Here is a 12,450-nt window from a genome sequence, read left to right on the forward strand (position 1 = left end):
CCATCATACTCACTGCACCATATCGGGCGGTGTCAAAGGAACAACACAAACACAACACAAACAGAGAAACATATTACCGGTAGATTTATAAAGATTCATTCAAATCCAATCATTGCAGTTACTAAAGTTTCACGAAAAGAAAATAGAGACTATAAAAGTGATATAACAAGCCAGTGCCAACCGCCACAAGTGAATGTTTCATATAACTCAAGATAACGTAATAATGTATCGATCTGTCAGTGAGCGTTAATCTTATTCACATAGTTAACTTTTAAGCTATTTCAGGAATTCTACAGGTAACATTAACAAATCTTAATTTTTATTCAAATAGTTTACATGTGCGCTACTGCAGGAATTCTACAGGTGAAACTACCAAATCTTTGTGAAGAGCGGGAGGCCTGTCAAACCGGCGTATCACGTGAATTAACCTTTAAAATGAAGACATTGATGAGTAAAACACATGTTTGACGATCTAATCATCTGATTCATGGGGATGCTTTAGATATACACAACGTATGTTTACCCACCACATAAAACACAGAGAGGACCTAAAGAGGTGGATGAGGTGGGGTGTAATGTCAGGCAGATAGTGCAAGATCAATCGTAATCCGTTATCCAGTTTCCCCGGAGAGTCTCACAGATCCACGGTCAACGGCGCGCAGATGATTGATTTCTTCTACATTGCTCATCTGATTCACCCGAATGCATGCTCCTCCAATTGACGAGGCAAACCATTTCCTTGAATTCCACATAAAAATCAAGATTTAGCAAAGTAACTATGATAACAGGCGGCCGCGGAGATGTCCAACAACTGTGGTTAAGATGTTCTGGAGATGATGTATCACTTTCCCAACTACCCAGTACAGGCATGCAATTCCACTTTCGCGAATTTTTTTTTTCATCGATATGATTGTAAAATGAATTCAGTATGATTCATACTGGATATGTTTATGTTAAAAGTTACAAAGATAAAATACTAAAATGGTCTTATCGTCCAATATTAGCTGATCGGCAGCGACTTCAAGTCGATCCTACACCGTTCGTTAAATTTGTTATCGGCTAGATGTGCATTTTGACGTATTTTCCTGCCTTATTTATTCTTAAATAGCTCATATATTTTTTAAAGGAAGAGTGAAACAACTCATAAATTCCTTTTCCTGTGAGTACCGATATCGTGCCGTTTAGAGATTCGATCGGTGTCCTGTAATGCACGAAGACTTCAGAACACTTGAGATTCGCATTCGCAAACTTAACGGAATAAAAATTAATTACTATCTAAACAAATGATTTTATCTCTATAAACAAACTGATGGAATCAGTTAAAATTGTTTACTACTTCCAATTTATAATGAAATGGCCATTTATACAGCAAATGGCAGTTTTAGATAAAAACTGTGCTGATAAACAACGTCTAATTTTAGATATACAACTCGGGCAACATTTCCGGAATAACAATGGCATTTTGTAATAAACGAATGAGTCTCGAGATTTACACGATTTTGGATTCATGTGTTCTCGTATTAGAAAATCTTGTATATGGTAAAATAGCTTCGGGTGTAAAGTGTAGAAGTTTCTCGATGTTATGGATCGAGATTTTGAGCATGAGCGACTATCTGGTAAGGCCTTGCTTTTCTTGTTTCAGTAGTACATTGAACGCTTTGTATAATAACCGACAGACGCTTGACGAGTTTGACTACATTTAAATCAACATCTCTTCCCTTAAATGAGGTTTATGCAGATGGTCATGTGCAGCGACCAAGAATTATATAATTACAGAACTATGAATGGTTATAATAAATCTTTAATGGACCATTAACAAGTCTCTACAATAGACAAGCCCCCGTGACTTTATCCGCCCACAATCTCGAAACGAAAACTGGCTGTAAGCAGGGAGCGTGGAATCAAATTGCAAAGTAGCCGGCATGACGCGACGAAAAGGTCACTCGGACTGACCTGTGGGCAGTCTGGCTCGCACTTACCCCGCCAATTCTCAATCTATGGCATCAATTATAATGGCGCGTGCGGACACTGGCCTCGACCAACATCTGCTGTGATACGACAGGCCGGCGACGAAAACTACACTCATCACGTCGCGAATAATAAACGATCCGGATTTATGGCCGAGATCCGTAATATCGGAGTGAAATTGACAACCACGTTATGAGTATATACAATCAGAGTCACCCCGGAAGTGTCAGCATCACGTGATCAGATGCGTCTTCGTTGCAATGCTACTAGTTTTGGACGTATTTAGCTGTCAAAAAATGTAAACTTTATTTATTTTACAACAATTACAAAACAAGTTATTTCAACGTACATTTAGTGCGCGATTGGTCTTGTTGTGGGAGGAAAACCGGAGTACCAGGGGAAAACCCACGTGGTCGGGCAGGTGGGGAATCGAACCCCGGCCCCCTAGGTGAAAGGCAAGTGTGTTACCACTGTGCAACCCGACGTATTTGGTTCAATCTTTGCCGTAGGGTACATACAAATGTTAGACATCGGTGTTGACCACATGCATTGTATACAGTAAATATAAAGAGTTATTGCCCGTTGTGTTCTTGTAAATATAGCAAAAGGAAAAACATTTAATAGTGTTTCTAAATTTAATATGAAGCCACAGTGAAATTCGATTTCTTGTTTGCCTTATATTAAACTATAGTGCTTCGAAACTGCTTACACAGTAAAACCTTGATACAATGTCCCTTACATCACTATCCCTCCCTTACATCACTATCCTCCCTTACATCACTATCCTCCCTTACATCACTATCCTCCCTTACATCACTATCACCCTTACATCATTATCCTCCCTTACATCACTATCCTCCTTACATCACTATCCTCCCTTACATCACTATCCTCCTTACATCACTAACCTCCCTTACATCACTATCCTCCCTTACATCACTATCCCCCCTTACATCACTATCCTCCCTTACATCACTATCACCCTTACATCATTATCCTCCCTTACATCACTATCCTCCCTTACATCACTATCCCCTTACATCACTATCCTCCCTTACATCACTATCCTTCCTTACATCACTATCCTCCTTACATCACTATCCTCCCTTACATCACTATCCTCCTTACATCACTATCCCCCTTACATCACTATCCCCCTTACATCACTATCCTCCTTACATCACTATCCTCCCTTACATCACTATCCCCCCTTACATCACTATCCTCCCTTACATCACTATCCTCCCTTACATCACTATCCTCCCTTACATCACTAACCTCCCTTACATCACTATCCTCCTTACATAACTATCCTCCCTTACATCACTATCCTCCCTTACATCACTATCCTCCCTTACATCACTATCCCCCTTACATCACTATCCTCCCTTACATCACTATCCTCCCTTACATCACTATCCCCCTTACATCACTATCCTCCCTTACATCACTATCCTCCCTTACATCACTATCCTCCCTTACATCACTATCCTCCCTTACATCACTATCCTCCCTTACATCACAATCCCCCCTTATATCACAATCCCCCCTTACATCACTATCCCCCCTTACATCACTATCCTCCCTTACATCACTATCCTCCCTTACATCACTATCCTCCCTTACATCACTATCCTCCCTTACATCACAATCCTCCTTACATCACTATCCCCCCTTACATCACTATCCTCCCTTACATCACTATCCTCCCTTACATCACTATACATCAGTATTAATACTTGATCATAAAGTTAGAGCACTAATAGTTTATTATAAAGTTACAGTATTAATAGTTTGATATAACGTTACAGTATTAATAGTTTGATATAACGTTACAGTATTAATAGTTTGATATAACGTTACAGTATTAATAGTTTGATATAACGTTGCAGTATTAATAGTTTATTATAAAGTTACGGTATTAATAGTTTATTATAAAGTTACAGTATTAATAGTTTAATATAAAGTTACAGTATTAATAGTTTGATATAAAGTTACAGTATTAATAGTTTATTATAAAGTTACAGTATTAATAGTTTGATATAACGTTACAGTATTAATAGTTTATTATAAAGTTACAGTATTAATAGTTTGATATAACGTTACAGTATTAATAGTTTGATATAACGTTACAGTATTAATAGTTTGATATAACGTTACAGTATTAATAGTTTGATATAACGTTACAGTATTAATAGTTTGATATAACGTTACAGTATTAATAGTTTATTATAAAGTTACAGTATTAATAGTTTGATATAACGTTACAGTATTAATAATTTATTATAAAGTTACAGTATTATGAATAGTTGGATCAGAGTAAGAAGTGTGTAATAGAGTTGACATAAAGACTTTGTGACCGTGTGTAGTGTCATACTACCATGTCATCGTAAACACTGACTTCATACATGTATGGCATTATAGTTGTTATGATGACGTAAAACAAAACAGAAGAGAAAGAAAGAGAGAAAGAAAGAAAGAAAGAATGAAAGAAAGAAAGAGAGAAAGAAAGAGAGAAAGAAAGAAAGAAAGAAAGAAAGAAAGAAAGAAAGAAAGAAATTTGTGAGTTGTAAATAGCTATAATCGATCTCTCCACCAGGAGCAATAGGATATTACATATTTGTTACATGTGACCGAAAAATCAATTAAGTAAACACGTTTCTGTATGTTATGATATTTAAATGGAATGTGCACGCGTGGGACTCTGTTCTCCAAAAGGTGTCGATTTCACTTCGATATCTGATCGGATACAATGTAGCGTATTAAACCCATATCAAACTTTATCGGTGACCTTGGGATACCAGCTGAAAATACAGAACCAAATAGGTCCATTTCGTGTTGCCGGTAAATCAGTACCGCTTGTTTGGACACACGGAGGCGGAAAAGTGTTTTCCAGTTAAAATTCCATGTTGGTATGTCTAGTGTACTTTGTATGCACTCTTTGAGACACCCAACGGTACCCAATCACGTCGCGATATGACACCCAACTGTACCCAATCACGTCACGATATGACACCCAACTGTACCCAATCACGTCACGATATGTCACCCAACTGTACCCAATCACGTCACGATATGTCACCAAACTGTACCCAATCACGTCACGATATGACACCAAACTGTACCCAATCACGTCACGATATGTCACCAAACTGTACCCAATCACGTCACGATATGACACCAAACTGTACCCAATCACGTCACGATATGACACCAAACTGTATCCAATCACGTCATGATATGACACCAAACTGTACCCAATCACGTCACGATATGACACACAACTGTACCCAATCACGTCACAATATGTCACCCAACTGTACGCAATCACGTCACGATATGACACACAACTGTACCCAATCACGTCACGATATGACACACAACTGTATACAATCACGTCACGATATGTCACACTTCCACGACACTTTGATAAGGCAACATTAAGCATTTCTGTTGACAATTTCCGTCATTCATTCTTATTTGTTTTTAATTTGACTTCAGAAAATTGAAATCAGCATACTATGTATGACGTACAGTTATCGATACCGTGGGATCTCTACTCCCAGAAGAATAACACGGAGAAATGAAAATAACAAAAATGGAAATATAAAATTCCCCAACATTGTCTTAAATCATATGGGTTTTAGTTCATTGATAAGGATATCAACCGAAATAAAAACCCATGCAACATTTCCATCTGTAATTGGGCTATGTGTACAGATATGATATCATCAAAGATTACTGAATATAGGCCGAGTGGGTCAAATTAAACCTTGAATCAGACCTAGAATATCGTCTCATTTAATCAGCAAATCGGGAGAATTTTAATGTAAGATATCATATTAAAAATATGAAAATAAAATTATTCAAACTCAAGGACCGGGATGAATTTCTTCCTTCAATCTAAAGTTTACGACATTTTGAAGATATTGTCAGTTAAATTACATAGCATGTGAAGAGCATTTCAGTGTTTGTAAATATTTTGGAGCTAAAAAACCAGACAGATTGGCAAAATGTCATTCGTCATGCAGCATGTCGATTACATAAGCCAACATGAGACTTGTACATCGAAATGAATGCAGATTTAATTACTAATGGGCTTAAGTAGATATGCCTGGTACAAAAAGTGGCCACCAGGTAGCGCTCCCTAATCACTAAATTGATCTAACGTAAACAGAAGATCAACTTGTCAGCTGACGGACTTGTTCAAAATCCCCAGCTCACTTACCTTTTCCCTACATATTTTCCAAACAAACGTTTTAGTGATTATGATGCAGACCCCCAGGCGTCCATTACTCCACCAACTGGACGTGATCGTTTCCGGTTTTCATCACTTAAACTTCTCCGAACTTCTTTCTGTCAGCTTCCATGGTACTACGTCCCCTGAAATTCAACACATGTAAACAAATTAATCGTGATTTTACTAAATATAGGTCGAAGGGACATAAACTTTTGCAACCTGCTCTCTGTTAATTTCAGTAATGGTTAGTACAGATGCCTAGCACGTGCTTTAACAAAGCTGTTTATCGCTCCATATCAGTTCTAATGTCATTATAGACTAAAAATAGGCAATGTATTCTAATCGAGTGGAACATTATCTTTATAATAAAACTCACGAGCTCTTTGGGAGAGTCATCTATAATTGGAATTCCCCACTTCGATTCTTATGGTATATATGTACAATCAATGACTCAAACATGTACAATCATTGACTCAAACATGTACAATCAATGATTCAAACATGTACAATCAATGACTCAAACATGTACAATCAATGACTCAAACATGTACAATCATTGACTCAAACATGTACAATCAATGATTCAAACATGTACAATCAATGACTCAAACATGTACAATCATTGACTCAAACATGTACAATCAATGACTCAAACATGTACAAACAATGACTCAAACATGTACAATCATTGACTCAAACATGTACAATCAATGACTCAAACATGTACAATCAATGACTCAAATATATACAATCAATGACTCAAACATGTACAATCATTGACTCAAACATGTACAATCAATGATTCAAACATGTACAATCAATGATTCAAACATGTACAATCATTGACTCAAACATGTACAATCAATGATTCAAACATGTACAATGAATGATTCAAACATGTACAATCATTGACTCAAACACGTACAATCATAGACTCAAACACGTACAATCATAGACTCAAACATGTACAATCATTGACTCAAACATGTACAATCAATGACTCAAACATGTACAAACAATGACTCAAACATGTACAATCATTGACTCAAACAGGTACAATCAATGACTCAAACATGTACAATCAATGACTCAAACATGTACAATCATTGACTCAAACATGTACAATCAATGATTCAAACATGTACAATCATTGACTCAAACATGTACAATCATTGACTCAAACATGTACAATCATTGACTCAAATATGTACAATCAATGACTCAAACATGTACAATCAATGATTCAAACATGTACAATCAATGACTCAAACATGTACAATCATTGACTCAAACATGTACAATCAATGATTCAAACATGTACAAACAATGACTCAAACATGTACAATCAATGATTCAAACATGTACAATCAATGATTCAAACATGTACAATCATTGACTCAAATATATACAATCAATGATTCAAACATGTACAATCATTGACTCAAACATGTACAATCATTGACTCAAACATGTACAAACAATGACTCAAACATGTACAATCAATGACTCGAACATGTACAAACAATGACTCAAATATATACAATCAATGATTCAAACATGTACAATCAATGACTCGAACATGTACAATCATTGACTCAAACATGTACAATCAATGACTCAAACATGTACAATCATTGACTCAAACATGTACAATCATTGACTCAAACATGTACAATCAATGATTCAAACATGTACAATCAATGATTCAAATTGTAATCGTTTCATTGGAATCCGAAACGACATTTCCGGATCATACGGGGGTTAAAATTTGAGGAATACTATGTAGTATGAAAGGAAAGTAAATTAGATGGACTCGTTAAGACTAGAAAGTACCTAGAACCCTATGTACTCGATGTCCCGAAACAGTTCCCCATAATTATCTGTTAGTATCCAGGGATATAGCCTATAGCAAGGACGGCTGTTATGTATAATTAGAATCATTATTATATACATGTCAATTATTAGCATATGCAATATCGTGACATGTTTGAATAGTTTAAAAAAATAACTTTAATAACATTAAAACTAATTGATTGAAAACAGCTTTAAGAATATCATTTTAAACATACCATCTTTGGAATTCAGTTAAAGATATTAATATTGTCTTATTGATAATCGACTTAGCAACAATAAAATTACTTGTAACATACAAATCAGTTCGTTATTGAAATTTATTACAAATATGATACTTGTAATACATGGGAACAGTTCATACTAGTGCAATAGTACGTAGACGGATCAGATACAAATCATTCATAAAAAATGTACAAGTCAGGTGTCGATTTCCTCATTATTTGTATCCATTCACGTGCTCTACTCCGTGTTCAGACAACACCCCCATCAATTACTTCAAAATTAATATGACGATTTGTTATTTAAGACGTTTGCGGGAGGTCTACCATGCTTACCAATCTATTCTTACTTGTTTCGGCACTATACACCCGCGCTACACTGAAGGGCTAATGATTACGTGCATGTTAAACTCGGTTGGATTCGTTACACAAGACATGATCGTAGTTTCTAAATTTAAACTCACGAGACAACTTTTCTTTTGTATCGCACTTAGGTGTGCTGATTATTTACAACAATGCATATCACCTGGACACAGTAATTCGATAATTCACGTCGGTTCAAATGCTTTCTGCTGATAGCCTTTCTTTCCCTTTATACTCGCGTATCATATAGTGTACAGTGTCATACGAGTTAACTCCCCTGGAAAAAAATCTGAATTCACTACAATAACCAACATATTTCGGGCAGGACACGACAAATAAGCCTTCCAGCATACGATAAACAAGTAACTTATAGCGCTAAATTATTTTATTTCATTTACTACGGTCGAGTCATATTATTTTATATGTGTTTATAAATCTGGTCTATAATGAATTAAATTATTCAATTATCGAATTTCTATTTTTTTTAATTCCCGATTCCATCTGTCTGCACGAATCTCCGACCAAAACTAACAAGTGAGTAATTTCATACGTGAACACAAAGATAGGCCAAGTTTGTATGTGTCATCAATTGCGCAAGCGTGATACCTTGTTTTCTTCTAATGCAACTTGGTCTCCTATATTGGTTGATGTATGTGACAAGAGTTGACCTTACCATGTCACGTAAATCTAGTTCAACGTCACTTGACGCTTGTATACGACCAATTCACAGTCAGTCATAGGCTTGACTGGTCCAGTATCTATTATATTGTAAGGAAAGAATTTGTGATAAAGTTGTCTACGACGGATAATAATAGTTTGTCTTATTGATCAATTTGGTTGAGGAATGCTAATTCTGTTATCGTAAACTAGCATACATCAAATCTCACGGAGTACCGCGAATTGAAAAGTTGGTGTTTTCGCTGACGTAAATCACGGGTACATACAATGACATCCAGCCGTTACTTGACCACCATAGTTTTCTACCTGAACAAATGACAAGAGAAACCCTTTTCTTCAATTTCACCATAAAATTTATGAAATAAGATTTTGTAATCCATTACGACACTTAAAGGTTTGACGACAGAACCTGAAAACACAAGTGATCCCTCTTTTCAAACAGTGTCTAGACACCACTCGTAAAGTGTTCATCTGGATCCGATAGGCGCTTGATAAGGGGGCATTATTCTTGGTGACGTATTCATATCCGTACTACACAATTGTGATTCATGTCACAAAACCCAGCGACACTTGACGACGTCACAAACACATCTCGAACACCATGACCACCAATTTCCCCAATAGATACAACAATCACCATGCGACTACTATAAAGGTAGCATTAACATAATTATAAAGGATGTAACCTTACCACTGACTATACAACGTCACGGGTTAGAAATCAATAATGGAGGCTACCCATTCTATAAAAGGACTCTCCCTCCATATTAAAAACAATGTCATTTGCATTTGATTGGGTGATCTGAGAAAATGTCCATTCGACGAAAAAATAGGAAATTAATACGATATTGTGGCCACATCAGCCGTATAACTTTACTACAAATTGATATTAAACGTCAAAAAGAATTGACTCGCCACGCCCTGGAAATGTTAAGTTGTGGCAGTCATATTTCTGGTCAAACTAAGGACTATGGACGTGATAAGAGCTAAATAGACTGTATGCAAATATCATTATATTATGTACTGACCATCTCAAGCTATAGTGGATTATGGGGTATATAACACTACAATGGTTTTAGTGTACACACGTGTCATACTATTACCCCCTCGGAGATAACAATGATTTGATAATATTTACTATCATTATGGACAGGTCCCGTTCTTGTATCTGTCATTTCCACTATCGGTCGTGCATTCCACGTGTCTAGTTATCGGAACGGATACATGCCCTGGGGGCCAGAATGATAATGCACGTGCGAGGTGTGTCATATCTGACATACGCTTTCCACACAAACACCAATCATCATAAACCCTTGTAAGACCCTGATCATTGTTCTCCGATTCCGGAATTCTCCAGTCCCCGATAGTGATCACAACTCTTTAATGTCAAGGTCACTCGAACAGAATTCACGTTCATTTCATTGATGAATGGTTTCAAAAATTGCAAGCATTGTACTGAATTACGATTGCGCCAAGTAAACGTTCTATAAACTGTTTGAAGCATTATACTGAATTACGATCGCGCCAAGTAAACGTTCTATATACTGTTTGAAGCATTATACTGAATTACGATAGCGCCAAGTAAACGTTGTATATACTGTTTGAAGTATTATACTGAATTACGATAGCGCCAAGTAAACGTTCTATACACTGTATACTGTTTGAAGCATTATACTGAATTACGATAGCGCCAAGTAAACGTTCTATATACTGTTTGAAGTATTATACTGAATTACGATTGCGCCAAGTTAACGTTCTATATACTGTTTGAAGTATTATACTGAATTACGATTGCGCCAAGTTAACGTTCTATATACTGTTTGAAGTATTATACTGAATTACTATTGCGCCAAGTAAACATTCTATATACTGTTTGAAGCATTATACTGAATTACGATTGCGCCAAGTAAACGTTCGATATACTGTTTGAAGTATTATACTGAATTACGATTGCGCCAAGTAAACGTTCTATATACTGTTTGAAGCATTATACTGAATTACGAATGCGCCAAGTTAACGTTCTATATACTGTTTGAAGCATTATACTGAATTACGATTGCTCCAAGATAACGTTCTATATACTGTTTGAAGCATTATACTGAATTACGATTGCGCCAAGTAAACATTCTATATACTGTTTGAAGTATTATACTGAATTACGATTGCGCCAAGTAAACATTCTATATACTGTTTGAAGCATTATACTGAATTACGATTGCGCCAAGTAAACGTTCTATATACTGTTTGAAGTATTATACTGAATTACGATTGCGCCAAGTTAACGTTCTATATACTGTTTGAAGCATTATACTGAATTACGATTGCTCCAAGATAACGTTCTATATACTGTTTGAAGTATTATACTGAATTACGATTGCGCCAAGTAAACATTCTATATACTGTTTGAAGTATTATACTGAATTACGATTGCGCCAAGTAAACGTTCGATATACTGTTTGAAGCATTATACTGAATTACTATTGCGCCAAGTAAACATTCTATATACTGTTTGAAGCATTATACTGAACTACGATTGCGCCAAGTTAACGTTCTATATACTGTTTGAAGCATTATACTGAATTACGATTGCGCCAAGTAAACATTCTATATACTGTTTGAAGCATTATACTGAATTACGATTGCGCCAAGTAAACATTCTATATACTGTTTGAAGCATTATACTGAATTACGATAGCGCCAAGTAAACGTTGTATATACTGTTTGAAGTATTATACTGAATTACGATAGCGCCAAGTAAACGTTCTATACACTGTATACTGTTTGAAGCATTATACTGAATTACGATAGCGCCAAGTAAACGTTCTATATACTGTTTGAAGTATTATACTGAATTACGATTGCTCCAAGTAAACATTCTATATACTGTTTGAAGCATTATACTGAATTACGATAGCGCCAAGTAAACGTTGTATATACTGTTTGAAGCATTATACTGAATTACGATAGCGCCAAGTAAACGTTCTATACACTGTATACTGTTTGAAGCATTACACTGAATTACGATTGCGCCAAGTTAACGTTCTATATACTGTTTGAAGCATTATACTGAATTACGATTGCGCCAAGTTAACGTTCTATATACTGTTTGAAGCATTATACTGAATTACG

General features: G+C 36.0%; 1 protein-coding gene across 1 annotated transcript in view; it reads right to left on the reverse strand.

Moving 5' to 3' along the window:
• LOC117324551 (kinesin-like protein KIF26B) overlaps positions 1-12,450 on the reverse strand; it is a 385,773-nt gene that overhangs the window by 333,477 nt on the left and 39,846 nt on the right. Inside the window, exon 2 of the mRNA XM_033880465.1 lies at positions 6,197-6,351. The gene's annotated coding sequence lies outside the window, so the exon portion shown is untranslated. The remainder of the gene's footprint in view (positions 1-6,196; positions 6,352-12,450) is intronic.

This window comes from Pecten maximus, chromosome 3 (genome assembly GCF_902652985.1).
Source record: "Pecten maximus chromosome 3, xPecMax1.1, whole genome shotgun sequence".
NCBI lineage: Eukaryota > Metazoa > Mollusca > Bivalvia > Pectinida > Pectinidae > Pecten > Pecten maximus.